Genomic DNA, 25462 nt, shown 5'->3' with positions numbered 1-25462 from the left:
TACCCTTGATTTTTTGTTTTAGGACAATAAATGTAAAATCAGTTTTTGATTTTCCCGCTATTATGGATGATAGCAAATTTACAAGCTGTCAATGAGCAATGATAGATTAATGGGAATCTCTATAGGCCCCAAATAAAAAATTGATCATGACCGTCGATTTTTTTATCGCTTTGCGAGAGCTTAGAAAGTAGAAGCTACTTCGTTGCAAGAATAAATATGATGCCGTTGAAAATTAAACAACCTTTAAGTACGGATTGATGATAGTGGTAAGGTAAATACAAAAGTTAGCCGTCCCATCAAATGGTGTTGTGTTGTCCCCACTTTTGTCCTTATCCATGAGAATGCCATATCAGTAGATCTAAATCTCTAATCCTATAGTGGCATAATGGTAATAGTGAAAAGTTATATGTCCATGATTCAACTAAGGTCCATTTGCTTATAAAGCACTTCATGTACTTCCACATTATTTAATTAATGAAAGTATAGGGATATTTGGATAATTTAACTTTACCTATCTTTCTATATGCATCCCGTGTAGTCCCAACTTTTTTTCCTATTTAATGTTTGTGAATTGGACATCGGCCAACCATTTATCCATGGGTTATTGAAAGGGTTAGGATCCATTAGGATATGAATGGTCGAATTATATTAGATAGTTGGGCAAATTTTTAAAAATTTCATAAGAATCGAATTTTTTATGTTTTGAAAATTTGTATTTTTTCAGATTAGTCTTGCACCGAATCACATTAGATTAGAAACTAAATAAAAAGAGAGATTGTATCTAATATGGATACTGATATAGCGCAATCTGGCTACTCCCTGTAGGAGATGATCTGGCTACCAGCAACGATGGGTTCGATGAACCTGCAAGAGATGAACCAGAGAACCCGGGGTGGTTTATTCGGCAAGGTCGCTCCGATGCTTAAGTTAGCACTTAGTTGTGAGTTGAAAATGATATTAGATTGTGAGAGAGATAGAGAGCAGAGATTACGCGTCTCCTCCCCCTGGGGGGTGAAGCCTTTATATACTGGAGTCATTGCGGGTTCGGTGGAGTAGTTCCGGAATTCTCGTTGCTACAGGATTCGTTTCCGTGTTAGTTGGGGATAATGCTACCAATCGATAAGGCTGACCATTTCCGCCTAAATCGGGGAGTGGAGAGATAATATTAGCCATTACAAGGTATGATCTCATAAGACATGGAGTACGGTGACGAGATCCCTAGGGTTGCCATGCGGTGGTTGGTCAGCATTGCCTGAGCTCGTGCTCTTTAGATCCGACCTGATATGAATGTCGAAGTGCCTTGAGACCAAGGTAGTCCTGATGTGACCTTGCACCGAGGTATACTCGTCCCGAGGTAGACTTGTCCCAAGGTGGTCCGGTTATCCGAGCTCGATCCATTGCGGACTTGGCGTGTCAAGCTGAGTTGTTGTCCTACTAGTCAGGTCGCTAGTTCGGCATAAAGGCTGGTCGCCAGGTCGGCGTCAATGCCAGGTTGCCAAGTCGAAACCTGTGCCTGGTCGCCAGTTCAAGACACCATCATCTTGGCTAAGTTGTTGCCTAAGTGGTTCCGGGTGTCACCTAGTTGTTCCGAGGTACCATGTGTCACAATATAATTGGAGAGCCAAATCTACCATCATCATTTGCCCCCCACTCACGAGCTGAAAGTAACTCAGCGAAGGGAGTAGATTGCTCCTTCTGGCCAGAAATGACTAATTCAATGAGCTCGTAAGCGTCGATTCAATTCCTTAGGCTTTGGGAGAGACTCGCAGTTCACTCTCCTTACCCTTGATTTTGCCCATGCCGAAGAGGCGATTGGGTCTTACATGGTGCTGAGGTCTTTTATCAGTTTGGCACTTTAGCCCTTAGGCTCTAGGAGCGACTCGTAGTCCACTCCCCTTGATTTTATCCATGCTGAAAAGGCGACTGGGTCTTATGCGGTGTCGGTGTCTTTTATCAGCTCAGCACTTTAGAGCTACGACTGCGTTGCATCAGCCTCGTTAGTGACGCCGGTCACTCACTCCTATAATAAGCTATTGGGAGCTCGACCTATGGGGGTAGCACTACTGACTTTAGGTCACCAGCTTGCAGGAGAGCCTTGGAAGGCTCGACCGATAGGGGCGTCCGTGTAGTCCGTTGGCCACCAACTCCCACGAAAGCCACGAAGAGCTCATCTTGTAGAGGGTACCTTGCGAAGAGGACTAATGAGGCTTTATCCGAGTTGAAATAAAGTCAACAGAGCTGCTTAGTCTGTTGGCCATCAACTTTCTGCTTAGTCTTTGAGTTCATAAAAAATTTGGAAACTAGAAAGTGAGAGCTTTAGTTTCTAAAATGTGAGAACTTAACTTTCTGGAAGAAGAGGACTTAGCCTTTCAGAAGATGAGAACTTAGCTTTTTGTAGCATTTCCCACAGACGGCGCCAAATGATGTAGCACAATCTGGTTGCTCCCTACAGAAGATGATCTGGCTACCAGCAACGATGGGCTCGATGAACCTGCAAGAGATGAACCAGAGAACCTGGGGTTGTTTACTCGACGGGGTCGCTCCGATGCTTAAGTTAGCACTTGGTTGTGAGCTGAAAATGATATTAGATTGTGAGAGAGCTAGAGATAAGAGATTATGTGTCTCCTCACCCCCGGAGTGTGAAGCCTTTATATACTGGAGTCCTTGCGGGTTCGGTGGAGTAGTTCCGGAATTCTCGCTGCGATAGGATCCATTTCCGTGTTAGTTGGGGATAACACTACCAACGAGTAAGGCTGACCATTTTCGCCTGAATCGGGGAGTGGGGAGATAATATTAGCCGTTACAAGGTATGATCTCGTAAGACACGGAGTATGGTGACGAGATCCCCGGGGTTGCCATGCGGTGGTCGGTCAGCATTGCTTGAGCTCATGCTCTTTAGATCCGACTTGATATGAATGCCGAACTGCCTTGGGACCGAGGTGGTCCTGATGTGACCTTGCATCGAGGTATACTCATCCCGAGGTAGTCTAGTTATCCGAGCTCGATCCATTGCGGACTTGGCGTGCCAAGCTGAGCTGTTGTCCTACTAGTCAGGTCGCTAGTTCGGCATAAAGGTTGGTCGCCAAGTCGTCGTCAGTGCCAGGTCGCCAGGTCGGCGCCTATGCCTGGTCGCCAATTTGGGACACCATCGTCTTGGCTAAGTTGTTGCCTAAGTGGTTCCGGGTGTCGCCTAGTTGTTTCGAGGTGCCATGTGTCACAATATCATTGGAGGGCCAAATCCGCCCTCATTAGATACCAAAAGCACAGATCCCAAGGTGGTAAGTTTACACCCAAATCAATCCTAAAACTAATCTCCACTGAAGATGACAAAACTATAAAACTACAACCCATCTGTTTGGATCGAATTCGGGAAGGTGATCTTGAAAATTTTTAAAATTTTTCTTGCAAAAATTGGAAGAAACCTGATCTCTATCAGTCCTTGAAAGCCTAGGTCATGATAGGGTTTCTTGGAAGACAAGGAGAAGAAAAGAGAACAAGAGAGAGTGATCTTCTAATCTGGTTCACCCTCTTCTTCTTTTTTCTCCTTATGGGGCACTCTCCTAATCAAAATAGGAGATCATCTAAATCTAATTTGGACCTAAGACTTTATTAAGAGATAGATATTATCCTCTTAAGATGATGGGTGTTTCATACCCATTTCCAAGCCCAGATTTGACTCAGAGCACATGACAATTTGTCATGTGATAGTTTACTTAATCTTATTAATTATGGGCTTTAGGCCCATTTCCTTCAAAGGTTCACGACCCAAGATGTTGCATGACCAACTTAGTCCTAATTTGTATGGCATAGGACCCCACAATGATCTCACATAAGTCCACATGGGTTCCGCCCAGCCTCTTTGAAAAGGTTTAGCCGAATTTATTACTAAACACGTGAACACCTGAGCACATCACTAGGGGATCAATATAAGCCCAACATTTACACCTAAATGATCCTCAAATTCAACCATCATATAAAGACCTAAGGATAATGGACTTAAGTAAGATAAAACTCATAAGGTAATCAGTCTCCTCTCCGATACTCCATTTTGTTGAAGAGTATAACGGAGTGGAAGTTGCATTTCCTTGCCTTCATCTTTACAAAATTTATCAAATTCATTTGAAGTATACTCCTTCCCACAATCACTTCTCAACTTTTTAATATAACAATCACTTTGTTTCTCAAGAAGACATTTAAATTTTTTGAAAATATTAAACACATCAGATTTTTCTCTCATAAAATAAACCTAAGTCATGCGAGTATAATCCTCAATAAAAAGAATGAAATACCAATTTTGAGAATGAGAGGGAGTCCTCATGGGTCCACATACATTGGTATAAACTAATTACAACATTTTGTTGGCTCTCCATGCTAAGTTTCAAAATATCACGCCTGATACGCCGGTAAAGACGTATTGGGCAATATTAATTATGTTTTTTTTTTTACTTTTTTTTTCAAAACCGGTTTAGGGCTCCTCCACCCCCTAAACAAGTTAGAACCTCAATATACCAACTGTAGGGGCATATCGGGGAGGTCTCGGAATGATACGTATTGGCCGATACGGGCTAATATGTGTCGATACTTTGAACCTTGCTCCATACAATTCTTTTTGGAAATGGTTGTTAATGATGCTTTCCTAGTGCATAACCATCACAAACTTCATGTTTTTCTTCAATTTTGAAAGCTCTTGAACCATCTCCTTTTGTGATAATAGTTTCAGCCCCTTGAAATTTAGGTGGACAAATTTTCTATGCCATAACAACGATTCATCAATCTCCTTGGCATTCATAACAACATTTCTTGTATAATTAAACACCATTGGAAAGCTTCTATTTGTCTTCATTTTCACGTTTTTCACAACATGTTTCTGATGGTCATAAATGGTACAACCAAGATCTTCAAAATGGAGTGAATAGCCATGCTCCAAAAGATGTCCAACATTGAGAAGATTCTCATTTAACTCAAGTACAAATAACACATCATGTATAAATTTTCTTCCATTCTTTGTTTCAACACCAATTGTGCATTTGCCTTTTACTTCAACAATTTCTCCATTTTCCAAACTTCACTTTTGAGCTAAATGATGTATTCATGTCAAAAAAAACATTTAGGTGCCTTGTCATATGATTGCTACACCCACTGTCCAAGAACCACACATCATTGTTTTCCTCCATAGCACTTTGACATGTATAAAACAAATTTCCTCATCTTCTTTTTCTTCTACAAAATTTGCATACTGATTGTTTTTCAATCTATAGTCCTTTTGTAGATGCCCAAACATTTTGCAAAAATGACATTGTGGCTTTCCTTTAAACCAACAATCCTTATCAATATGGTTGCTTCTTTTGCAAATAAAACACCATTGTGATGAACCTTCATCACTAGATTTTTTTGTTAAAAATACATCTGCCTCTTCCTCTTCCTCTAGCATATCCACCTCCTCTATAGGAGTCTCATTTTCCATGTTCATGAGTTGAGGATATTCCATTATGACTTTTGAAACTAACATTGAGCTTGGATTGGAATGCACTCTATTGATTTTTCAGAGTGACGTGCCAATATTTGCTCATATGATTTTAGAGATGTTAATAACTCTTGAACACTTAATTTAGTGAGATCCTTTGTTTCTTTAACGATAGCCACAATATGATTAATTTTTTCATGTAAACTAATTAAAATATTCTCAACAATTCTCCTATCATCAAAATTTTCACCATGTGCTTTGATCTGATTGATCAAATCCATAAATCTACTAAAATAATCATTTAAACTTTCATTTTCCTTCACTTTCATATTTTCAAAATCTCTTCTAAGAGATTGAAGTTTAATAATCCTTACCTTTTTGTCTCCTTGAAACTCTTGCTTAAATGTATCACAAGCTTCCTTTGCCTTTTCAGTGCTCATTATCCTTGGAAAAATAGATTTACTAATTCCTCTTTAAATCATTGAAAGTGCTTCTGCATTTCTTACTTCTCTTGTCCTTCAATTCCTTTTGTTGAGCTGTTATGAGATTTGCTACATTTTCTGGTTCTTCATATCCAAAGACAACAATATCCCTTAAATCCAAAGACAATAATAGGTTTTGATTTTAACATACCAGAAATCATAGTCTTCTCCATAAAAAATAGGAACTTGGACTGTTCTAAAATTAACAACATTAGTGTTGGCCATGATTTATTTTCCATAATCAAATTTTCTTCAACTTTCTTACACCCAAACTTGCTCCAACAAACCTTATAGCTCTAATACCACTTGTTAGGTTTTGACTGTAGTTTCAGTTAACTATGGATGCATACGAAGTGGAGAAAATGTTTTAGGACTTATATGCAATAAATTAAAATAAAACACAGAGCAAAAGCAAAGCAAGAGAAGGGTTGAAAATCACTTTATACGTAATCGGGTTTCTTGGTTAGAGTAAAGAAGATGGATTCTTGAGCAAGCCAAATAAAAACTTCTTCGTACGCCTTTTACGACTATCACAGATTTACAAAAAGTAGAAGGAGACCCAACTAAAATTACTCTTTACATATTGTAGAAAAGACAAAGTAAAAAATAAAATGTTTGACTTTCTAACACATTAATTGTAAGGCCACCTCTAGAACCGACGATCTTCTTTCAACCCATCGGCGAGGTAAATACCAGTGACAGCTTCCTCTTTTAATTTTACAATTGACTCTCTTGCTTCCGATCACGCTCTCCCTCTCTCTCTCTCTTGCTTCTCCAAAATCACCATTTGCGTTCAATTGCTCCCTGTCTTCCTAGTTCTACTATGCCTAAGGAGATGGAAGAAGTTATTGTTTCCAACACTGTAGAAAGAATATTGGCTACCTTGGCTAATATTAAAGAGATTGTTGGTTCGGTATGGAAGATGTCTTCTAAGAATCTTTATAAGATCTAGGACTACCTATCTCGTATCGAATCCTTACTTTTGGATGCAGAGGTGAAGCAAGTCAAAGAATATATGGTGAAAAGATGGCTGATGGAACAATGTAGAGGACGTGGTAGATGATATTTTAACAGAAGCTTTGTGACAACAATTGGAGAACCATGGTAGCAAGAGAAGAGAGGTATGCCATTTCCTTTTGCTCTCAAATCCCCTTGCATTTGTTTAAAGGTAGATCGTAGAATAAAACAAGTGACAGAGAGGCTTCAAGAGATTACGGATCGTGGTGCTAGGTTCAGCCTTCGGGAGAGACCACCCGTAGATTATAGGATGCGAGATGCAGATTTTGTGACAATGGACGGGATGTGTACTCACTCCCTCGTGGATGCATCGGTTGTTGGAAGGGAAAAGGATGAAAAGGCGGTCATAGATTTGTTGTTGAGCTCGGGTGGTGTTGTGCTGTGGCCTGTGGGGCGGATCCTTGTGGGACGGAGATGGAATCTCATCCTGAGTTCACATCAGAACATCTCCCGATGATAGTACCAATCTTGATGATATCTGCATCGGGAGATGTTTCCAATGCATGGGGGATGTGTTGTGGGATTTCATCTGAATTCACATCTCCACTCCACAGAACATCCCTATTGTGTATTGGAAATGTTCCGATGATAGTAAGAATCTTGATGATGTCTGCATTGGGAGATGTTCCCAACCTACTGTGTATGTGTACTAGAAACATCTCCCGCAATGTATTGGGAACATCTCCCGATGATAATATCAATCTTGATGATATTTGCATCAGCAGATGATCCCAATGCACGACGGTGATGTGCAGTGGGGCAGAGGTGTGATCTCCAATTTTTATCTTTGTTGCCAGTGGCAAATCCTCCACGGTGCTTTTCTACAACATTCCTCCCAATCTTCACAAGGTTTTCTGGATAATTTTCTTCTTCTCCTTCTGAAAACACCATTTTCTTGGACACGGTCTAGCAATTCCACTGGTTTGCATGGTGGAACGGTGCCCATGCTTTCAGCAACCTTGAAGCTTCCAGTCGTTACTAGAATTTTACTTCCACTGGCCCCACCGTTTAGCAAAACTTACAACGTTTCCCACTTGGCGGAATCCTCATTCCATACATCATCGAGAACCAATAAAAATTTATGCCCATCCAATTTTTTACTAAGGCTGCATTTGTTTGAAGTGTAAATTCAAATTTTATGAAAATGGATGGAATTTAAGACCGGTTGATTTTGAAAATTTACATTGATGACGTTTGGTGTTCTATGGTGTAAATTTTCAAACTGGATCTCGACCGAAAAAGGAATGGACAGCACCCGAAGTTGCGTTAGGTTCCCGATTGACGGAGCCAGAGTTCCCGCGAGCCTATTGTCTCTTGCGGTTGAATTGTACAACTCCCTCGAAGGGGTAGTCAAAGTTCCTGTAAGATTTAGAGCAATGACTCTGCTAGAAACTGGACTGCACTGAACTCCGTACCAATCGCAATGGTTTATCGCAGGATTCCAGTCGGAAAGGAGGTTCAATGGATAGAAAGAAACAGAACTCTTGAAGCTGAGAAGCGACATTGCATTAGTAGGCAAGGAGTTGACGGATTCCGAAAAGCAAAATTTCAATGCAACAAGGAGAAAGATGAAAAGCGTCATTTTTGTCGGAAAAAGTTCACTGCAGAGGTGTGACATTCGGGTTCGGAGCTGCGTGACGAGCTGGCCGGAGAATGCTGGTTTAAGACGAAATGTAAAGAAGAGGCCCGCCGGGGGCCGGATTTAGCTGTAAAAAATGAAATAACTATTCTTGATGACCGAAGACTGATGAGTGATATTGCAGAGAGACGAGGCAGAACGAAGATAGAAGGGTTAAGGTAGTGAACAGGGCATGTCGGAGGTAGGAGAAGGAATAGAAGAAAGAGAAGAAAAGAGAGAGGGAGAGAGAGAGGGGCCAGAGAGGGAGTGGAAAAAGGATCTGGCCGGAGGTGGGTGATGCCGCCGTCGCACCGGTTCTTCTTCGATCAAACAAATAGCAGGGTCGATTTTACCCACATGCCATCAGGGCTTGGCAAGTTAACTTGTCTACGGACCTTATTAGCATTTGTTGTGGGGAAGAGTGTTGGATGTAAACTGAAGGAGCTGCATGGGCTAAAGCTTAGAGGTAATATCAGTATTCTCAATCTAGAAAACATAGCAGATGCTAAAGATGTCGAGGGTGTAAACATTGAGGGGAAAGAAAAGCTTCAATCCTTGGAATTAGTATGGGCAGAACAACAAGATCCTCCAAACATCTCCAAATAAGCAAGTGCTGGAAAGCCTCCAACCACATCCAAATCTAAAGGAGTTGCACTGGTTCATTGCACAAGGTGTGAACATCTTCCGCCGTTTGGTCTACTACCTTCTCTTCAATTTCTCAGGCTAGCAGGATTGAATGCTGTTAGGATGTTCTGTATCGATGATGATGAGAATGTTGTTCCAAGGCCATGGAGCAGCTTGTTCCCAGCATTGAAAAAACTTTGCCCAACTTGGAGGGATGGTCAAGGGAGCAGCAGTCATCTTTATCATTTCCTTGCCTTACCCAGTTGACTATCAAAGATTGTCCAAAGTTGACAACCATGCCTCTGTGTCTATCTATAGAAGAACTGACGCTTAATGGATGTACTTAGGACATATTGCAAATTGTTATGACGATGAAGCCAGCCATTTCACAACCCAATATTCAATTGGGTTTTCATGTCTTTACTCTTTTTGGATCCATGCATAATTCTGAGTTTCTAAAGGGTTATAGTATTTATGACCACTATTCATGATTGCTTTAAATACAGACACTCATCTGGTTAATAACTTGGCCCAGTTAATCTTTGAAGTGGGCCAATTGAATGGTCTAAGTCCTGATCATCCTAATGTAGGATGGCATGTTTAATGCTACTGAAAGCATGGCAGAAAACCTAATCATCAAATTAAACCTTAATTTATTGGTCAATTGCAGAATCCATTTAGAAGTTTTGCTCTGTCTTCGCCTCCATATGTAGCAGCAGGACCACACCAGCTCTTTGCTCACTGATTTCCATTCATAGTGACCAAACTATTTATTCCAATGAGGAAGCAACAGCATTAAACAGTAAAAAATAGTGATTAGAGAGAGTTAGGACAATTGGGTTCACCACAGTTGTTGAACGAAGAAATTGAGTTCAGACTTGGGTAATATGAATTAGGCCATGTTTAGGAGTGCGTATGTTAAAAGTAAGTGCCTACTGAATAAGTGCTTAAAAACAAGTACTTATTTGTATTTGGCACTCATCTTTTTCAAGTGCTTATTTAAAAAAAAAAAAAACATTTATTTTATATTGAGCGTTTGCTGGTCTTTTTCTCCAGTAATCACTTAAATAAGTGCTTGTGATTCTTTTGTCCTTCATTTTCTTTAAAATTTTTAAAATATCCAATCCAAACTGGATGAATAAAAGTACTTTGATAGAAGTGCTTTCATAAAAGTGTTTTTGTAAAAATACTTTCTTAAAATGCTTTCATAAATTTATTTTGATAAAAGTGTTTTTATAAAAATTACTTTTACAAAATTACTTTTTATAAAAGTACTTTTATAAAAGTGATTTCATAAAAGTATTTCTGTAAAAGTACTTTTATAAAAGATCTTCCGTAAAAGTACATTGCTTTCATAAAAGTAACAATATTGTTGCTAAAAGTAACACTATTGAAAGGGTATAATTGGTATCCTAAAAATTTACATGGGACAGTTCAGGGAGAAAATTTTTAAATAAGTACTTAAAAATATACACTTTTTTTAAAATAAGCATTTATTTCGAGCTTATTTTCCAAATACTAAGTGCTTAATGGTGTGGTCCCAGCCCAAATAAGCACTTCTTTTTAAGCACTCCCAAATATGGCGTTAGTCTGAAAAATGCACTTAGCAGCATTAGTAAAGTCCGATTTTCAAATTTTCCATCTCTCTCTCTTTCAAGTATGCAAGTTTTTCCGATCTTTAAGTAATTCCTTACCTAACTTTGAGGCTTACATTTCATTTAATTTTGATATTTATAACTCTAATGAAATAATATGTGCAGGTCACTGGGATACCTCTCTATCAAAGAAGTATGTTGGTAGGAGCTCATCCAGTTTCACTGGAAGCATTTGAAGACACCCCGAAGCAGTTCCAAGAGAAAATCCTCTCTACTGATCGAGATGAATTTTGCCTAGTTATTACCAGGAATTGTGAATTGATTTTTGTGACATTACTGACATTCTCTCCTCTTGTTTCTCATTCTGCTCGTCTGCTAGGAAAACTTGATTGCTCCAATGTTGCTGGATTGAAGTGGACACTTTCTGATTTGTTTTTATCACTTGAGAAAGTTAGTTTTTTTTTTCTTTTTAATTCAGAGTAAAACTGTAGACTTCAGAGTAGTTTGTATTTTATAATTTAACAAATTATTTAAGGCTCTCATGTGAGATGCTCTCATATATTCTGAATATGCAAATTTGCCAAATTCAAGTTCAACTTAGTCAAATCTATCATGAAGAAACATGCAAATTTTCTATATCAAATTTTGTATACCTAAAAGTTCATCTCTTCCTTGCAAATTAAGAAAAAATCCCACAAAACTAAGAGAAGCTTCGGTAATGAAACGTTTCTGGCTGGTATTTGACAACCAAACACAACCCCTTCTTATTTGTGTTGTGATATGGTGCTTCACAGGTTCATGTGATCACTTTCCTCATTGAAATTATTTATCCAATACCATGTCAAAAGTAAATTACCTAAAAGTCCATCCATGCTCAAAATTTTGAAATTCCCAAATGCTTCATTTACATCTAAAAACATGGCCTTATCACTTTTCATTGACATTATTTGGCAGCGTGGTTATCCATTGGCCATCCTCGCATTGAGTGCCCTTAGGCTGTCTGGTTTATAGAAAATACGAGAGAAACAAAAGTTGAGGGAAAGTTGTTAACAAATTTCATATTTCACTCAAGCCAAACATAACTTTAGGCATTTTATCACTCATTGCTCACCCCTAGAATGGATGTAGGAGGGTTATCTCTCTAGGACTAGGAGTAAGGTATTTGGTCCCCACTTTATATGAGAAAGAATTGAGATAAAAGGAAAGCGATGCATATTTTGCATCATTTTTTTTTGAAAGCAAACTTTGCACTACTGGTGAGTGTAAAGAGACAAAAAGTACAAATTTTGTATCAGGTCAGAAAGCAAAAGAAAAACTAAGCCAGGTACAAATTTTGCACCTGGTCATCAACATTTGCATTGCAACCAAATGCAGCCTAATGAAAAGAAACTGAAAAGTCAATCTTATAAAAGGAGGAAAGCAAGTTAAAGACGAAGTCACCCACACTAGTTTTCATTCTTGCACTAAAATAAAGTGGAAGACGAGATCAATCGATCAGACAACCCCTTATTAATATGATTTCCTATAACAACCCATCAAGAAAGTATAAAAATATAAATTGAGAGCAAGAAGCTAGTTGTCATTGAGCATCTAAAAAGTAAAATTCTTAACATGATTAAACAAAAATAAGAAAGAAAGAAAGAAGAAAGAAAATTGTGATTCCTCCCCTTTTTTCTCTTCCTCTTCTATAACCATCCCCACATCTAGGGGCATCAATGTAGTTTTGGGTTGGACCCTGTCCAAATCAAAATCAATTTAGACTAATTTGGATGGACCATTGAGACTGAATTGAACCAGTCCAATTAATGGTCCAAAGTATTTATTGGATTAGATTGGATTGGACTTAGTTCATCCGAACATAATTATTTATATTGGATTGGGTTGGATCGAATATTTTGGAAGTTATGTTCAGAGAACCAAATTGGACATAAAACCAAAAAGGGGAGAGGTTCACGGGTTAAAGGTTCAACTGCAGTCATGTTAAGTAGTGTATGCCTTTGGCTCCAATCAGACTGATATACATAAACATTTGTTTGTAAATGAATAAAGTACATTAATTGTTTCATATTGATATTGACATGTTTTCTGTGTATTATTCCTTAAACTTGACACTTATGAGATTCGTGTTAGTTTAGAATGTTCTCAACTGTTAGATAGAGTTGGGGAGTTTATTCTGACAAGGCTGACACTAGTGTGTTGCCAAATAGTTGGAGCAGCTTGTTTCAGCTACTAGGCTTAGTCCCCAACCATAGTGTGTGAGGAAGAAACACTAAACCTAGATTGATTTCTAGTTATGCATGGAACTTGGAAATAGATGGGTAAAACTGAAAAGTTATACATAACCCCAAACTTGACTATGGTACTTCACTAGGTATTAGATTGAGTTGTCTTTGATATACCAATCAGTGACATCCATCAAGGGTTAAATACTTGGGCATGTTGAGGAAATTTGGTAAATCACCTAAGTGGGTGATCATAGTTATAGGATCAGGCATTTTGTTAGACAAAGTGAATGTTAGGGTTTACACTCTCTCTAATGGAAACCTAAATTGTCGGTAGTGGATTTCAACTATTTTTGAAATTTATTTTCGCAATATGTATTTATACGTTATACATATATATTACTATTGCTACTACTATTTTATGAAAAAGATTTGCAAAAGGTTTTAATCTCGGGATCTATCTGATTAGAGAGTGTAGCATTGCACCTTGCAACCGAGAAGTTAAATGTAAGAGACCATTACAGGGTTGATTACCTGATGGACTTTATCTCACTTAAGTCCATTATCCTTCGATCTTCATATGGTGTCTGAATTTGATGATCATTTAGGTGTAAATGTTGAGCCCATGCTGATTGGCTTAGGCTTCACTGCTCTAAACAGTGAATTCAGCCTAACCTCTTTCAGAGGTGGGGCCGAACCCTTATGGACTTTAGTGAAACCTTTTGTGGAGTCTCATGCCATAGAATACCAAGCCTAAAATGGTCATGCAACACCTAGGGCCATGATCCTTTTGAAGAAAATGGGCCAAAGGCCCAATATTAATAAGATTAATTAACCTGTCACATGACAAAAGTTGTGTTGTCATGTGATTGGTTTCAAATCTATGTTTGATATTGGGTATGAAGCACTTATTCTATTAAGAGGATAATGTTTAATTGTTAAAAGAGTCTAGTTTCAATTTAAACCTGGATAATCTCCTAATTAGATCAGGAGTGTACTTCATTAAGAGATAAAGGAGAAGAGGACAAACAAGACTATACTACCTCTCTCTCATTCTCTTTTCTTCTCTTTTGTCTCCTAAGAAACCCTTGAACAACCTAGGCTTTCAAGAACTGATTTAGATCAATTTTCTTCTTTGTTTTTGCAAGAAAAACATAAAAGAATAGTGGGTTCAATTACCCTACTCGATCCAAGCAAGTTGGAAAGCAAATTTGCTGAAATCAAGTATTATTGAATCGGTTCTTTGTATACTACGCAATCTTCAGTTGGAAGCTAGTTTTAGGATTGATATTGGGCATGAACTATCACCTTGGGAGCTACAATTTGTGGTCTCCGTATTAGGTATAATCTCCCTTCTCCTCGGTTTCAAATATGGTCCAGTTTAATGCAAAACAAAATTGAAATTTCAGATTTCAAATTTATTGGTAAATCGATTCCCAAAAAGGTTAGAAAATTTTTTGAAATTTTGGCCAACCATCTAACATGGTTTGGACATCCATCTAATAGATTCTAACTCTTGTTATCAACATTTTGAAGTTTCTATTTATCTTATGACCCCAAGAGATTTTATAAAATTGGAATTGGTTCACCAGCTTTTCGATTAATTAAAATGACCAGTCATCTAGATTTTCATAAAACTAGAACTGGCCAAAGGGACTAAGACACAATTTAATTGGTTTAACAGTTCATCTGGCCCAATTCTCTGAACAAATATTGGAACTAATCTAAATGAAAACCAATTTGAACAGATTTGATGATTCAAACATTGAATTGGACCTTCCAAAATGGATTACACCTGATCCATCTCTATTGGACTCATTGGATGGGATTGGATTGGACCAATATCTGGTCCATTGACAACCTTACCCAACCTCCATCTTTCCCACATTTATCTTTCTCTTCTCTTACTTGTCTTTCATATATGTGTGCACACATGTGCATGCACACATACACAAATACAAAATTTATATCCCATGTTTTTTACTATGCATAAAAAAATAAGGTCTTTCAATGTGTCTAACTTGAATGAAGGTGCCAGCTAGCCTGTTGGTAAAGTCTTTAGCTGGTTGTAGCAAAGACTTACGATCAAGTCCTATCTTCACCCAAGTTGGGGGTGTAGGAGTTTTGGGGGAGGACTACTCCCTTTTTGTAGCCCATTATCAAAAGATGTGTATGGTTTGAACAACAACAAGTTAAGGTAATTAGGTAAACCTAGAACCCACCCATAATTAATTAATTGATGTCCTTATTGGCCATTTTGGGTCTTCCATGTCTTTATCTCATTCATAAGTTTCAAGTACCTTATTCTATCCAATTCTTATTAGATTTAAGATATCAAAAAGGAATAATACCTAAAAAATTTGATAACTAATAAGGCATCATAAAAATAGTAAGGGTTTGTTTGGTTCACAGTTAGAGTTGGAATCAGAATCAAGATCCTCCAAAATTAAAATCAAAATGATATATTCCCATAGTTTGTTTGGTTCAGAAAGGAATGAGAATGGGAATTAGAACCAACGGAAATAGGATTTCATTCCCAAGAGAGGGGCAAAGAATGGCCATTCCCTCAAATGGGAGAATGCCATTCTAGCAAGAATGGGAATGGGATTCCAATTCTGCCCAACCAAACAACTAGAATTGAAATCCAAATCCCCCTATTCTCGTAAACCAAACAAGGCCTAAGTAGTTAGTTGTTATTCATCAAAATATGGGGGGTTGATTAGTCAAAGTTCTTCTAATATCATACCCTTTCTGCATCGGTCATAGATATTACCAACACCACCCCACCCTTATATGGTCACCAAAAACCAAAAGAATTTTATGATCTTCAATTTACTAAGTTTCAATGTCATTTTACTTTAGCCAAATGTCCTATAGATACTAAAATGTTAGCCCTATGCAAGATGCTCTTACCAGTGAGGAGTTTGGGAGGGATAGATGTATTCAATGTTACTCCTGTAGGTATAGAGAGTCTATTTCCATGTTATAAATCCTAGTCACCTAGGTTGCAATGGAGCAACCCAACCATTACGCCAAGGCCCACCCTCGAATGTCGTATAAATAAATAAACTAAAACTACTAATCTAAAATGTCCAAACAATGTTGTGACCTCCAAAAAGCTCGTGATTGGCCCAGTAGAATCACCACCCATTTTTGTTTAAGAGGAAATGAGTCATCTTTCCAGGCTTAACCATTCAGATTTTTAGACAAATAGGGATTCCACTCTTTCACTGGCCTAGAAACAAAAATTCAAGAGTTCTTTGAATAAGGGGAGGGAAGGGGTTAGGCACCCCTCTCCTTAGTTGCAAACACAACCCAATATGAGATCTGATGGAGCGCGATCCGGCTGGTCTTAGCTGTCCACTGCCTTGCTTCCGAACGGGGTAGCAGGGAACCTGAAACGGAGGAGATGGGAAAGCTCCTGGGGGAACCCGGTGTAGAGGCTCCGAAGCTCAAGTTAGAATCCTTCAAAAGCAAGGTAATACCAGATAGCGCAAAGTTTGCATACCTCCGTTGTCGGGGGGCAGGGGGCTCTTATAGTCACTTCGTGCACTCGTCCCGAGGCCCTTGTTAGGTCGGGTATGATTACCCTTGTGCTTGTCAATTCGACCATCGTCCTTTCTGCTGAGACAGAACCGTCGCTGCCTAACCGTCATCTAACTGGAGATGGCGGTGTCAGTGGCGGTGGCAGGTGGCCGTTTAGGGTGCTGCCGCCAAACATCAGATCCCAAGTCAGTCAGGCGCGGCGCCCTTGGGCACGAACTTCCTTAGTGTCAGGCGTGGTACGACTTGTTTGGTTTTGGTGCCAAGTGATGCGAAGTGCTGAGCGAGGTGGTCTTGAGCTCAGAGTTATTTATAGGGCAGGTCAGTTCGGCGAAGTGTGTCCGGAGCTGTTACAAGGGTCAGTTCGGCGAAGTGTATCCCGAGCTATTACAAGGTGGGTCAGTTCGGCGAAGTGTATCCTGAGCTGTTACAAGGGTCAGTTTGGCGAAGTGTATCCCGAGCTGTTACAAGGTGGGTCAGTTCGGCGAAGTGTATCCCGAGCTGTTACAAGGGTCAGTTCGGTGGTGTGTTCCCTTGTTCCCGCCTAGGCTTGGCCCTTTTTGCCGAGCTGTTGTTTCTACCACGTGTCACATAATAGAGAGGTCGGGCCAAATCTTCCTTCATCAATCTCCCCCCACTCCTTGCGCCGGGGGTCTTGCCATGGTGCGGGGAGTTTTCGCGAGGTAGCAGGTGGATTTGTCCTATCCTTCGAACCTTCACTGCACGTGACGCTTTTGCTAGGGTTCTTTCGGTTTCCAAGAAGGCTGGAGACGTGCTTACTCAAGAACGCTGGTGGTTGTGACCGCGCGTTTTAAATTTCAAACCAATTCGCACCGCTGGGACATGACAACGGATCATTTCGAAAAGACGCGCCACTGCTGTACGTGCGGGCGACTCAGGGAGACGTGCGACGCGTCAGTTTCGGAAAGACACGTGTCGAAGCGACGTCGGTTTCAAAAATACGTGCGCTGACATTTCGCTTTTTTCGGAAAGACGTGCGCCAATCACGTCTCGACCTTAAGGGTTGTGCGGTCGGTAAGAACGTGGGCCGTCGGATCGTCTTCGGTCTGCACGGTTGATTCTTGGTTAATGTACCTATAAATAGTGGGGGACCCCAGTCAGTTTGTCACTTCTGCGGTTGTCTACTGAGTTCGCATCCAACCTTTCAACTCGCGTCCAAATCTTTTCCAGCTCGCATCAAAGCTGGTTATACAGTTCACGGTTCTTTGGCTTGTTCTCAAACTTTCCGGTGAGTACTTTCTTGAATCCATCTTTTTCCCCAATGTCTATCTTTGATAGCTCAGACGATTCTTCGAGTAGGGCCGACGTAGGTTCCACCAACCGAGCCGTGTCCCCAGTCTGCCTCAGTGATCCTGAGGTGGAGCTTGAGGACTATGAACTAGTAGGTCGAGTCGCTTCGGGCAGTTTGGCGTCTACCTCCCGCCGAGGTCGGATGCTAGACCGGTTTGGCCCTTCGACCATGACGCCCGAGGGGTTTCAATCCATACTTCTGTCTTACAATCTTCCTGAGGGGTACACATATTTTATTCCTTCGGGTAGCTTTCCTTGGGAACACGGTCCTGACGAGATCGTGATCTTTCGAGAGCAGCTCGCTGCAGGGTTGCAACTTCCTTTCCATCCCCTTCTCGTCGAAGTCATAAACCACTTCGGTGTCACCATTGGCCAGCTTCATCCGAACTCTATTCGGAACCTGGTGGGGACAGTTTCCCTTTTTTGCGAGCAGAACTTCCCCTTGGACCTAGAGATATTCTCCTCTATCTTGATGCTCAAGAGACAGGCGGGTCCTCTTCCTATGGGGAGACGGGCGTATTACCTTACTCCTCGCCAGGGTTTTAAGCTTCTGCACGATCTTCCTAACAAGGTCCCGGCGTGGAAGCGGGACTACTTCGGTGTGTGAAGTGCACAAGGATGGCCTTTTCAGACCGGGTGGGGTGAGGCCGCTCCCGATTTAGGCGTGACCCTCGATAAAGAAACGGTTAAGGGCCTCCGGCAATGGGCGCGGCAAGGCTTAAAGTGCCACCACTACTTAACGGAGGCCAAGCTTATTGCAGCCGGCCTGAGTTCGGGTAGGTTTCTAGCTATGCGGTTTTTTGTTTGCTTTGTTCTTTCATTTTTTCTGATGTCGAACTCGTTTCTGCAGGTGTGATGGACGCAGAGAGAACTCGTGGGGGGCGCTTGTTTCAAGGTATGAAGAGGAGGAAGCGGGTCGCCAAGCGAACTCATACCGAGCTGCCCCTGGATGAGGAGCCCCAAGTTCCAGACCATACGCCAGAGGATCTGCCCAGGGAGCCCGAAGTGACTCCACCGATGCACGAAACTGTCGGGGCGCCTTACGCTGAAACCACTCATACGGGCGCTCCTGCGTACTCAAGTGCTCCTGTTCACTCCAGGTCTGCTCATACGCGGGCTGGGCCCTCAGGCTCGGGAGCTCAAGGGGAGTTTAGGAGCGTGTTGACGCCGAACTACGCTCTTCAGAAGAGTAGGGACGCTACTTTCCCTGAGGAGGTCGCGGCGTGGACCGATCTTCCCTTGAATCAGGTCGCTTGCCGTGCCATAACACATGCCATGGTGGTAAGTTAGATTCTGTCTTCCTTTTTTATTCTGTTGCTTCTGCTGTCATTTGCTCACTTGTTTCTTTTGGTAGGTGAATTCTTCAATTCATGCCTTGGCGGCCCAAGTGGAGAGGAGCTCGCGACAGGCGCGAGCTGCTGAGGCTGCCGCTCATGCTGCTGAAGAAGCCTTCCATGCTGCAGAGGCGAATACCCGGGCTGTTGAGGCAGCTGCTTATGCTGCTGAAGAGGCTGCTCGCGTCGCGATGGCCAGACAGGCGAGGTCTCAGCGTGACGCCGAGGCCATGGGGGTAGTTGTCAAGCATATGGCGGACTTGAAGTTGGATTTGCAGCATCAAGTCGAATATCTTCAGGAGGACATCAGGGAGAGAACACAGATTTTTTCCCAAGGCATTGAAGACGCCAAGAAGAAGGCAGTTGAAGACTACATTGCCTCTCCGCGTTTTGACGATCTGATGGTGGACTCTTACAGGAGGGGGTTCAAGTTGAGCAGGTGGATGATCCGGAATACGTACCTCGACCTCGATGTAAGTGCCATAACCACTTCGCGTATAACTCAGGAGATGGCCAATGCTGCCGATGGCGAGCCAGACTCTGAAGGAGAGGCAGGGCCTTCGGGTGTTGTTGAAGTGCCTTCCGATGGCGAAGAAGTGGCTCCGGGCATGTAAATTTTTTTTTTTTGCCAATGTATTGTTTCTTGCAATGGAGTGTCTTTTTCCCCTTGCTCATCTTCCCCGAACTGTTTCTTTGCCGGGTTATTAAATTTCCGCAGTCTTTTATGCCGCGAACTGATTTTTTGCCGAGCTGATAATGTGCTGTCTACGCCGAAGTTCCTCTTGGCTTGCCTTGTGGCACATAGGGCCTGATTTCGTCCACTTCGCTAGTTGGTTTATAGGTAGTATCGCCTTAAGTTCACGATGTTCCACGTTCGAGGTACTCGTTTGCCTTCCAAGGTTTCGAGTTTCTATGCGCCCCCGAGCGCTCTTTTTACTTTATAGGGCCCTTCCCAATTAGGTCCAAGCTTGCCGATGCCGGGTTCGGGCACCATAATCTTACGAAGGACCAGGTCGCCGACTCGAAAGCTTCGTTACTTTACTCTGCTATTGTAGTAGCGAGCTACCTGCTGCTGGTATGCCGCAGTTCGGATGTGCGCGAGGTCCCTTACCTCGTCCAGTAGGTCGAGGTTGGTAAGTAACTCGTCTCCGTTCATCCGATCGTCGTATGTTTCTAATCGCAACGTTGGTATTTCGATTTCCGCCGGGATCACTGCTTCAGTGCCGTAGGTGAGGTTGAAGGGTGTTTCTCCCGTGGCTGCTTTTTTGGTCGTTCGGTGAGCCCATAAGACACTTGGTAGCTCTTCGGCCCACAATCCCTTAGCTCGATCCAGACGTGCTTTCAGTCCGCGCAGGATGGCTCTGTTCATTACTTCCGTCTGACCGTTTGCTTGCGGGTGCGCGATTGACGTGAAATTTTGCCGAATCCCCATGTTCTGGCACCACTCTTGGAACTTGATATCCTCGAACTATTTGCCGTTGTTGGAGATTAGAACCCGAGGTAACCTGAACCGACATACTATGTTCTTCCAAAAGAAGTTCTGTATGTTTTGAGTCGTAACAGTTGCCAGAGGTTCGGCTTCTATCCACTTCGTAAAATGATCTACCGCAACAACTAAGAATTTTCTTCCGCCTGTTGCTGGTGGGAATGGCCCTAGGAGGTCGATGCCCCATTGTGCAAAGGGCCACGGGCTGGCGAGGTATTTGAGGTCAGAGGCTGGTTGATGGTGGATGTTAGCGTGCTTCTAACACTTGTCGCATTTTCTGATGAGCTCGACAACTTCTGCCTTCATCGTTGGCCAGTAGTATCCTTGTCGAAGTGCCTTTTGGGCAAGTGTTCTGCCCCCCAAGTGTCCGCCGCACAGGCCTTCATGAGTGTCGCGGAGTACGAACTCGGCTTCGGTAGGTCGCAGGCAACACAAATAGGGGAGCGTGTACGACCGTCGGTATAACCGTTCGTCTATTATGACGTATTTGGCCGCTTGGCGCTGCACCCTCTTGGCTGCATTGCGTTCTGCAGGGAGGGTTCCGTCTATCAGGAAGCTCGCGAGTGGATCGATCCAGCTCGGCTCTGCTTCTAAGACGGGAGCGACCTCCTCTGTCCCCCCGAGAATACTAGGCCGAGGTAAGTCCTCTATGTACACAGTTCTCATATTGTTGTGACTCGTATTGGCTAACCGGGACAGGGCGTCGACCTCAGTGTTTTCTGACCTCGGGATTTGCCTGATGATGTGTGACCGGAAGTTGAGCAGGGCTTCTTTTACTTTGGCCAAATATGCGATCATGGAGAGACAGTGTGCTTCGTATTTGCCGATAACTTGGTTTACCACGAGTTGAGAATCGTTGTAGATGACCAAGTGTTTTGCCTTTACCTTTCGCGCTAGGTCCAGCCCGGCGATCAGTGCTTCGTACTCTGCCTCGTTGCTGGATGCCACAAACTCAAAGCGTAGTGCGTACTCTAATTTTGTGCCGCTCGGGCCGCACAAGACTATTCCAGCTCCACTGCTTTGCCGGTTCGAGGAACCGTCCACGTGAAGGATCCAGGGCTCCTCATCCCAGTTCGCGCTTCGCCTGACCAGGAGAGATGCCACACTGGCTGCTACCTCACGGGGTGGGGACGAGGCCTGGCTATTGGGGTGGTTCTGGGGCCGGGAGGCCTTCGCCTGGTGGGGGCATCCATCCTGCGGGAAGGCCTTGACCGGCCTCGGAGCGGGGTGGCGAGGTGGAAGTAGTGGTTGGTTCAGTGGCAGTTGGGGGAATTGTTGTTGATAGTGATATTGGGAGATGTTGTGCAGCACTTGGTGCTGGTGAAGCTGGTGTTGCTGGAACTGTTGCATTTGGGCTTGCATTGCCCGCATGCACTACATCAGGTCCTCCAACCGGTTTTGGCTAGCTGCCAGGGGGACGACAGTTGGTTCAGTGAATGTTGTCTCAATGGGGAGAGGAAAGGGGATGCTTGTGGTAGGAGGGTTTACGGGTGCCACTGCTTGTGGCGCGTTCAAGATGGGGATCCCATCCGTCGAAAGGGGGATGATGAACTGTCCAACGCACACTACGGGGATTTGAAGTTGCTCCCCGGTGGCGTTTGTCTCCGTGCCACGTCCGGTGTTGCTGGAGGAGGCCATGAGTGTTGGGTTTTTTGAAGAAAAAGGGGTTATTGAAGTTTGGAGGGAGGCTTTTTGAAGCGTTTCCCATAGATGACGCCAATTGATGGAGCGCGATCCGGCTGGTCTTAGCTGTCTGCTGCCTTGCTTCCGAACGGGGTAGCAGGGAACCTGAAACGGAGGAGATGGGAAAGCTCCGGGGGGAACCCGGTGTAGAGGCTCCGAAGCTCAAGTTAGAATCCTTCAAAAGCAAGGTAATACCAGATAGCGCAAAGTTTGCATACCTCCGTTGTCGAGGGGCAGGGGGCTCTTATAGTCACTTCATGCACTCGTCCTGAGGCCCTTGTCAGGTCGGGTATGATTACCCTTGTGCTTGTCAATTCGGCCGTCGTCCTTTCTGCTGAGACAGAACCGTCGCTGCCTAACCGTCATCTAACTGGAGATGGCGGTGTCAGTGGCGGTGGCAGGTGGCCGTTTAGGGTATTGCCGCCAAACGTCAGATCCCAAGTCAGTCAGGCGTGGCGCCCTTGGGCACGAACTTCCTTAGTGTCAGGCGTGGTACGACTTGTTTGGTTTTGGTGCCAAGTGATGTGAAGTGCTGAGCGAGGCGGTCTTGAGCTCGAAGTTATTTATAGGGCAGGTCAGTTCGGCGAAGTGTGTCCGGAGCTGTTACAAGGGTCAGTTCGGCGAAGTGTATCCCGAGCTGTTACAAGGTGGGTCAGTTCGGCGAAGTGTATCCCGAGCTGTTACAAGCGTCAGTTCGGCGAAGTGTATCCCGAGCTGTTACAAGGGTCAGTTCGGCGAAGTGTATCCCTAGCTGTTACAAGATCTATCTAGGCTTCTAGGAAACAAATTAATTTTACTTAATCAACAAACAAGATTAGAACACAAGGAAGGGCTGAAGGACTTTAAAGTTGATGGAAAACAATTTCTTCAAAAAAATGTCAACCATGGTTTAATGGGGATGTTTTCAGGGAGTGGGTATTGAGTTCCCCAAATCCCTCTCCTCTCTCCTTTAAGTACAATGGCTAATAAAAGTAAAGGATCACTCTATGAACATTAAATTCCTTCAACCTTGCCACAACAATAAGCAAGCAAATGACTTAAAAATTAAATAAAATTACTAAAAATCAAGCAAAAATGTTAATAAGATGAGTTGAGAGGATTACTTCTCGAATGTAGCCTTGCCAAACAACTTCCAACAATTAAGACAAACTCTAAAATGCTCGTTGAGGGTGATCTTCATTGGTAGTTTGATTTCAAACGTTCTTGGATGGTAGGAAACAAATATTTTAGAGTTTCTTAGACTTAGCTATGTGTTAGGGATGAGATTGGGAGAGATGTAGTGATTTAGACGTCTTTTAAAACCCTAGGATTCCCATTGACATAGGGTTTGGATATGTTTTCACTCAAGGTCGAGTTTCCCTGAATTATGGGTGCTCTCCCTCTAATTTTTTTCTTCAAAAATGCATTATTTATAGAGGATAGAAGACAAACTACATTTGCAACTTATTCTCCATGCATCTAAGACTTTATGGGGCTTGCTTTCTCCATGCATGAAATCTTGAAGATTTTGCTTGTAGAAGCTTCCTATCATCATTTTTCAATGGTTCCCCATGAAAGATTGAAGAGAGTTTGGGGTTTTCTCCCCTCCCCCCCCCCCAATGAGGTGCTTTTTGTGTTTGACCTTGAAGGGCTCGAATTAGGCATGTTGAAAGCAGAAAATGTAAATTAGAGACGGCCATAATGGCCTTTATGTTACTTCCTAGGTCTAAGAAGGGTTATTTTGGCCTATTAAGAGCTTGCTGATTGGTCCAAATGTTTAGGGTTTATTTGGCTTATGTGAAGGAATGACATCAGCCACTACCTCCTTAAAACCTTAGATCAATGCCAACTAAGGGTGAGTTAATCTGGAGCACTAAAACAAAATCTTTTTAGTTTAATGGTCAAATGGAGGAGTTAGGCCATAAAAATTGATGTATTGGGTTTTTTTTGGGTCTCTAAACATGGTGGTGAGATTCGATTAGTCAAATAAATCTGGGATGATGGAGATCCATGACATGATGTGCTCTAATCAATGAGATTTGTTGAAATTGAATCTTAACTTCATGGTGGGTCAAATGAGGGAATCTCGAGGTGAAATTTGGTGGATAGGCATTACTAAACATCTTGGATTTGATGAAAAAGATGTATCTTTGATCAGAGGTTTGGATTGGAAGATTTATCTCAGATTAAAGTTTCAACTTGGAATCTTGCTAATTTGGAAGGAAATGAGGGAATTTATGGTTGAAATTGAGTGGGAGGAATAATTAGGGTTTTAGAATTATTGAGAGGGGTTTGACCATTAGGATTATAACTCTTGGTGCAGTTGGAATATTTGTTAATGGGATTGATCAATCACAAAGATTTTGGTTGAAATGTAAATTATGTTGTTGAATCTTATGAGGAATTTAAATTTGGTCCTTGGGGTTTATTAGTTTTTATGATTGATTGTCATGATTTTGGGATGGGATGTGGTAGTTGATGTATCACAATAATTTTAGAGTTTGGGAGCGAGAACAAAGACGTAAGGCGGAGGAGTTGAGCAAAAATTGGGTGTTGACAAATGTATAAAAAATAGTAGTTTGATCCTTGAAATGTTTAAGGGTATCATATGATTGTCAAGGTTAAAATTGTCATCATAAAAGTCTAAATACATTGTACCATAAGAAGTCCCAATCAAGTAAGCCTATCCAATGCATGGGGTTGAATAAAAATTTGGATAGGTTTGGGTTGGAAATTTTGGATTTTAACTGAAGGGATGAGATATGCATTATATGGACGCTCAAATCTTGCGGAATAAGGTGGGCGAATTTCAAAAATTTTTCTCTTTCTTTAACTGAGAATCGCATTCCCTATTTAGAAAATCATATTTTCAATGATCAATCTTGAACCATAAACTGAACCAGATCTGGACCAAAAGGAGTAGGAGAGAGGTATACCTGATACAGAGAAATATTATCTCTTAATGAAGGTGTTCACACCCAAGGAATGATCCAAAGACTGCTCCTACTGAAAATGGTGCAGTGTAGGATGGAGCAAAATCAGCAGTGTTTTTCTCCAAGAACTCTATCCTTTGCAAGAAACAGTAGGATGGCACGTGAGCACAA

The 25462-nt window shown here is 42.2% G+C and overlaps 1 long non-coding RNA gene across 1 annotated transcript; it reads left to right on the top strand.

The window, feature by feature from the left end:
• Positions 1–6665: 6665 nt before the first annotated feature.
• LOC148852068 (uncharacterized) lies at positions 6666–9686 on the top strand. Its single transcript, XR_016099611.1, has 2 exons — positions 6666–7067; positions 8401–9686. It is a non-coding gene; the product is annotated as an uncharacterized LOC148852068 (long non-coding RNA).
• The last annotated feature ends 15776 nt before the right edge of the window (positions 9687–25462 follow it).

This window comes from Nelumbo lutea, chromosome 5 (genome assembly GCF_056320005.1).
Source record: "Nelumbo lutea isolate HS-2025 chromosome 5, American lotus-T2T, whole genome shotgun sequence".
In the NCBI taxonomy this organism is placed as follows: domain Eukaryota; kingdom Viridiplantae; phylum Streptophyta; class Magnoliopsida; order Proteales; family Nelumbonaceae; genus Nelumbo; species Nelumbo lutea.
This window is presented reverse-complemented; position numbering and strand designations above follow the sequence as displayed.